Genomic DNA, 7,613 nt, shown 5'->3' with positions numbered 1-7,613 from the left:
ACTAAATAATTGCAATAACACAATCGGCAAAAAAAAAACTGCAAATATGTATAATTTTTTTACCCTATTTGTATGACCCTTGCGAGTTTTTGGATACAATGGACGCTTTGGAGCAATTGTTGTAGATTCACCATCCAAGTTAGCAATTTTCTACGATAAAAGAACCTGGAATGAGTATTCATACATAAATGAAATAAAATAAGCCAAAAATAGATCAGCGGCTTAACGTACCAATTTACCACGAAGTTGGGCAAAACTGATATGACCAACAGTGTGAGTATCATTCACCTTTTTCCGGTTTGCTACATTTTTTTCAGCTTTGTCTTACACAGCTTCGTCACTCCAGTACTTGAGCATTACCATGAACTATTCCAATGAAATATTTGCAGGCTTGCTTTTTTTACGGTCCCTATCATTGTCAAACTTCTTAAGGCATCGTGACTTAACACAACTTTTGTATACCCTCCAGTTGTAATCAAGCATCTCCAATACCCAATCTTTCCCTTCCTCGGGAATAATGTACTTTTTCTAATGAAATAATTAATTAAAAATGCTAATTAAGTATATACTAAACAATTAACAACTAGTTCAATTTAAAAATATAGTGAAAATTGAACAAGGCAATAAAAAACAAAAATAGTGCTTTTGACCTTCACATTTTCCCACCAGCCATTTTTTTCTTCCTCTGGAACTCTAGACCAATTAAAAACAGTGGAATATATAACCTTGTTATCGTCCCCAAGAAACTGCTCAATTCATTAACTACTTTATCTTTCTTTGAGTAAGGCTGAAATTTAGAATTTAAGCAGATAATTGGCCTATCTTCAAGCTTTCGTGTGAAGACATGATTCATCTTTGTAGGTCCTCTGCGCCTTTGATTTTTACTACCACTTTCACCTTTATGAAAGTAGACACAAATTAGTGGATTCATCTTGAGTGAAACCATTACTTAAAATGACAATAAGTTACCTGTCTCCAATGTCTCCGTCAGGGGTGCAAAGGTCTGATGATGATCCTCCAAATTAGTAGTCACAGCCTGCTTGTCCTGTGTGTTTTACATTTCCCTTTTCTGTTTTTGCATTTCCAAATATGCATCCATAGTACCAATTCCTTGGTTGTTAGGAACCCTTTCTAGCTTGGTGAGATCAATAGGTAGTAGAGGGGATGGATGTCGGCTAACTGGTTTTAAGGACGTAGGTGGTGATCTCTCCCCATCAATAGCCTTGCAAAAATACAAAAAAAATAAATAACCTCAAACTACAATCCAAAAATCAGGGGAAAAAACTGTGAAGTTCAATAAATTTAGAAATGTACCTTTTGAGCATTATTAACTGATGAACGCATCGTTCGTCTGAACGTGACATCCTTATCCTTCTCAACTCTCCTTTTCCGCTACAAAATCAAAAATATGGTCATGTACAAAAGAGAAGTGATCTTATGATATTTTTTTTAAAAAATAGCAATGTCATACACTGGAAAGAATAACATGTACGTCTTCCTCTTCACTTGAACTGTCATGTCCACAAACATACGGCCTATCAAATTCCAATTCCAGATCAGACCATACCTCTACAACCTTTTTTCTTAATTTCTTCTTGGATTTTGTAGCTTCGACCAACTCAGGTGCCTTTTCTTTCAGTTTCATCTTTTCTATTTCTCTCTAAATTCTTCGGCTCTGACCCTTCTCTTCAATTCATAATCTAAAACCTTGGCCTGCATTAAAGCCACAAATTATAAACTAAAAAATGTGTGTGATACCATGTGATATTATGAAATGGACATAACATAAATTATACCTTGCTACTTGCTTTCTCTTTGCCACTTGGAACTGGCATCTCCTTTTCACTTGGATTCTTTTTCTGCTACAGCTCATGATCACTTGCGTTATTGTTCTCCATTTCAGTTGCATTCTTTTTCTCCGTCAACTCAATTGCAATTTTTTTCTCATTATCACTTCTTCTTTTTCTTTTTTTGTTAATCTGCTGATCAAGTACATTTTCAAGAGATTTTTTCTTTTCCTGCTCATATGCATCCTTGGCCAACTTCTTTTTATCTATTTGCTGTTGTTTAAGTTCTTGAACCGTCACAAACTTTATTTTCAACTGGAAATCAACACCTACATACAATAGTAATTACGAAAAAACATTAAAAATATATCAATCTCATACAACAGTAATTACGAAATGTAGCCAACTTTACCTTCAAAAAAGCGTATCCTTGGTCTTACGATTACATGGGGCTGGGTCTGACTTGCAGGCTCAATAGCTTTGTCAACAACCGTATCAACATATAGATATAGGAAAGAACCATTTTTATACCTTCTCCAAGACTAATCGCTTCTGCGTCAGTAGCGATTAATTTCCAACCACCACTTTGTTTCTTTACATACACGCCTCTAATTTCACTATACCCGAGATTACCTTTAACATACTTCATGATAACCGAGTAGGAGAATCTATCAGGGTCAAGAGCTTCAGCAATAGTGATGCAGCTTCCATGTGAATACTTGTTTTTTTTTCAAATTCTCCCTTATGATAATATCTGAGAAAAAAATGGTTGTCTGTCATTTCCTGAGAATAACAAAAACATGAAAAGGTCATTAGTCCACACAATTTACCAATATAAGAAGGTAACAATTAACAAGTAACTAAACTACAACTAATATATTATCGTCGAAAGTTAATAAGTAAATTACAACTAATATATTACCGCTAAAAATTAACAAGTAAATTACAACTAATATATCACCGCTAAAAATTAACAAATAAATTACAACTAATATATTACCGCTGAAAATTAACAAGCAAAATTACAACTAATATATTACCGCTAAAAATTAACAATTAAATTACAACTAATATATTACAACTAAAAATTAACAAGTAATGAAACTGGTAACAAATCAGGGGATTAATTGTACAAACATAATGTTAAAGGTACCGAATAAATTACAACAAATTAACATTAATCAGTTACAAGTAGGGGTAGTACTTATTGCATTACAAGAAAAGGAAATTGACAGAAAAACAAAGAAAATCACAAAGCCAATCATTCAAAAATTTCATCATCTGCTTCATCTCCACTAGACAATTCAAGGCACATTTCACCAGGAATGTCATCCCTACACCAGCTAACATCATCATTCTGATTCTATAATTCAATATTGACTTCCGTATCATGTATAGTGGGTCCATAAACATCTTCAAGGACATCAGCATCTGTGCCTATATCATGGTACTCCTTCGGTAATTTCTTTACAACAAAATGCAATTTTTTTTCAATGCAGTCCTGAATATAGAAAACTTGTTGTGCTTGGGTAGCTAGAACATACGGATCATCCTTTTGAACCTTTTTAGTGAAATTGACGCGTGTAAGCCCATAACAGTCCTTATCCTTTTCATACCAACAACACCTGAACAGGACTACCGTAATTGCTCCCCAATAGTCTACTTCAATAATTTCTTCGATTGCTCCATAGTAAGTAACATCCCCTACTGTTGGATTTTTATCCTTAGAACTCGCAAAACTGGTGGTTAGGGCTGCCAAAATGACACTGCTATTTTGTGTAGTACACTATGCATCTCTTTTCTTCGTGTAGAATCTGAACCCATTTATGACGTAGCCAGTATACTTCTTAGCTGCTCGTTGAGGGCCCCTTGCCAAATTCAATAATTCTGATGAAGGTTCATTTATTTTTTGCACCTCATCTTTCAACCAGTGGTGAAATTCTATTGTATATGATCTTTCTCTTGCGTACCTCTTTGACTTTCCATGACTTTCAAGTAAGATACGATATTCCATAAAATTTATACATTAATATAAGTGCTACATAGTACTATTTTAATCTACTATATTAAATTGAATAAATACAAGGAATAACTATTTTACTTAAATGAATAAATACTAGGAATATACACAATAACGTACCTAATCAGCTTTTCAATATCGGCGTTTCCACAGTTGAAAAGCACGTACCGATGAATCTTATTCCAAACCTTTTCTGCCAACTTTATAGATTTACAATTATTTCTTCTTGCAACTTCAGAATATCTTCCACCTCAATCACTTTGCCGCATAACCCCCTAAAAAAAGTGCTCAATCTCATTAAAGACACTGCTACCTCTGGTTTTGAGGTCTTTACAACAACAAATTGGAGTAAATATTGAAGCATAAAGTGTGCGTCATGACTTTTATACCCAAATATCTTTCTTTCACCAATTTACACGCAACGACTAATATTAGATGCAGTTCCATATGGAAGTTTAGCATTCTGGAAAATAGAGCGAAACAGTTCCTTTTCCTTTTTCTTCATGTCAAAAATTACATCCCTGATTTTATATTGATTGCTATCTTCGATTCTCACAGGGTGAAGAACATTATGAATACCCATTTCTTGTAGAACTTTCCGAGCGCTGAGATGATCCTTCGTCTTTCCCCCAATATTCAACAAAGTTCCTAATATTTTATCACATATGTTTTTTCTATGTACATGACATCTAGATTGTGCCTAATCAAGTTTTCCCTCCAATATGGTAACTGGAAAAATATGGACTTCTTTTTAAACGGACAACATGTCTCCCTTTTCCTTTTCTTCGAATCTCGCTTCCCAAAACAATTCTCATATTGAAATAGTAGTTGTTCGACGTCCATTCCAGATAATGGAGGTGGAGGAACATCTGTTTCAATCAAACCATTGAATCTTCTACAATCAGATCTATGCTTGTGGTCAAAAGGAAGGAACTTTTGGTGGTTCATGTAACAAACTTTTCGACTATGTTTCAGATATGATGAAGAATTGCAATATTGGCAATTAGGACAACCTAATTTACCCTTGGTGCTCCACCCCGATAAAAGTGCATACCCTGAAAAATCGCTAATGGTCCATAGCACACTCGTGTGCAACATAAATGTTTGGTCAACAAAGGCATCATAAGTTTTTAAACCTACATCTCATAATTCTTTTAACTCTGCAACTAGTGGCTGCATATAGACATCTATGTCATTACCAGGGTACTCGGAACCAGGGATTAGTGTCGATAAAAATTGAATTTTACAGTTTCATAACCAACCAAGGAAGAAGATTATAATTAACCAGAACAACTGGCCAAGTGTTGTGACTTATGTTCATTGATCGGTAGGGATTAACGCCATCTGTGGCCAAACATAAATGAACATTTCGAATCTCTGATGTAAATTCCGGATGACTAGCATCCAGTGACTTCCATCCCTCTGCATCCACTGGATGTCTTAACTTTCCATATTTTATTCATCCCACCGCATGCCACTTCATGAGTTCAGAATACTCTTTACACATAAACAGCTGTTGCAGCCTTGGTTTCAATGGAAAGTATCTCAAGACTTATGCAGGAATCTTAGTACTTTTTTCTTCCAAGTTAGTAAAAAAGGTGCATTACTATCTTTCTTAGGGACTACCCACCGTGAAACTCCACAAAATCTACACTGATTTTCATTCTTATTATCAGCCCGATATAACATGCAATCGTTTGGACAAGCATGTATCTTTTCATAATCAATGCCTAAATATCTAATAATTTTTTTGGCAACCCTAAATGAAGAAGGCAGTTTCACATCGGGGAAAGCTTCCTTTAACAGTTGTAGGATACCGCTAAACGCAGCCTCGGTAAAACCATGACTAAACTTTAATTGGTAAAGTCTGACTATGAAACCTAAATGCGTAAATTTTTCAGACCCAGGAAACATAGGTTGTTTTCCTTCCTCGATAACCTTATAATAATCCGTCACAGCTTTATTCATTCCATTTCTAGCTCTACCTTCATTATGAATCATTTCATCAAAATCATCACCTAGGTCTGTACACATATCACGATCCATCTCTATCTTTAGGCTTTCTAAACATATCGGTTGACACTTCAAATATCCAATTAACAAATGATGGACACGGGCCATTAAACACGAGATGTTCATATGCGTTATCTCGAGAGAACCAGAAACAATTACTACAATCTTTGCAAGGACATCGCAATTCATTTCCTACAGCGAAATTATCAAAAGCATTTCTGAAAAAAAACCGTGGAACCATTCCTATAAACCTCACTACGCTTTGGCAGCGAAAACCAAGTCATTTTCACAAGATTACAAACCTAGTATCTACACAAGGAAGCAAACAAAAAAAAATACATAAAAATAGAGGTGTAAACAAGCGACATTGATAGCTAGGTGGGTGATTAATGCATAACTTAAAATGAAACACATAAGCACTTTGTACATGCTAAAATCATTAACTATCTCAACACAACCATATGCACAAAATAAACAAGAATAGAGCATATAAATTTAAAAATCCTAAATAAAAGCAGAGCAACCAAATTAAAAAAAAACACAATCACAATTGATGCTTACAAACATAAGCATACAAGCTACGCCCTAATTTAATAGAGCATAATCATATTTTCAACATAATCTTTAAATCTTGGAGAAAATCACAATCGAAACCCTAATTTTAAAATCCCCAATTTCAAAGTTTCAATAACATCACAATTGAAATCCTGTTTTTAAATGCCCAATTTAAAAGCTTACCTTCGAGCTTGATTAGTGTCCGATGTTGAGTTCTGTTCGAGCTTGAGCTTCAATCTCCAAACTTTACTGTTTCTTCAGCTTCAATCTCCGAGCTTCACTGTTTCTAGAGATTCATTCTTCGAGCCTTCAAGGAAAGCCCGTGAATCGCCTTTGTCGCTTCTGAATCTCCAAGCTTGTGAGTGTATGAAGTGAGTATATATGTGTGGCTGTGAGTGTTTTAACTTAGACAAATTATGTAATAGAATTATTTTTAGTAATTGTACACTTGGGCGCCTATTTTTGGAAATCCCGGGAAAAAGTAATAGTAAAGCCCGCTTCTTTTCAAAGACCCGAGAAAATTTTGGGCCCAAAAATTGAATTGCTATGCAACGGTTGTTCAAATTCGTTGCAAATTGTTAATTTTTTGGCCAAAAATGTACTCTTTTGTAACAATTTTAAAAAACATTACAATAGCTATACATTTGTCAAAACTACTTAACAAATAGCAACAATTTAGGGTCAAATTTTTAAATGAGCGTTGCTTTAGGTAATCTATAGTGTAGTGTGAGATGAACAACCCTAACTATTGGGGACACAAGGTATACTTGTCTGTGTGATAGGAGTTGGATGAGATGCCATCACTTGTGTGTGTTGTGACTACAAGAAGGTTAACAACCTTTGGTAGTGTCTTAATTTGGGTACGCAATACCAAGCTCATTTGATCATATTGATTGTAAAAACCCAATCTTTTGACACTGGAAAAAGACCTTTATGAATAGTAACCTTGTGGTTTAATAAAAACTTTTGCGACCACAGCATATATGAGTTTTTAATTTAAGTTTTCGAGTTCATATTGTGGTTATGCGTACTAAATGAGTGTATGAAAAAATCGTGAGTTTTCAAAGAAAACCAATAGTCCAAATGATATTATTTTACGAGTCATCGTGAAATAAGAGAATTATACTACGACCAAGAAAATTTTAAAAATTATAATTTCATAACTCATAACCAAGTACGAGTACTGGAAATGGTAATGATTTACAATAAGCGGAATTATTCGACGTATCATTTATGGG

Source organism: Apium graveolens, chromosome 6, assembly GCF_009905375.1.
Source record: "Apium graveolens cultivar Ventura chromosome 6, ASM990537v1, whole genome shotgun sequence".
Taxonomy (NCBI): Eukaryota; Viridiplantae; Streptophyta; class Magnoliopsida; order Apiales; family Apiaceae; genus Apium; species Apium graveolens.
The sequence above is the reverse complement of the archived record's forward strand: the minus strand, read 5'-3'. Positions refer to the sequence as shown.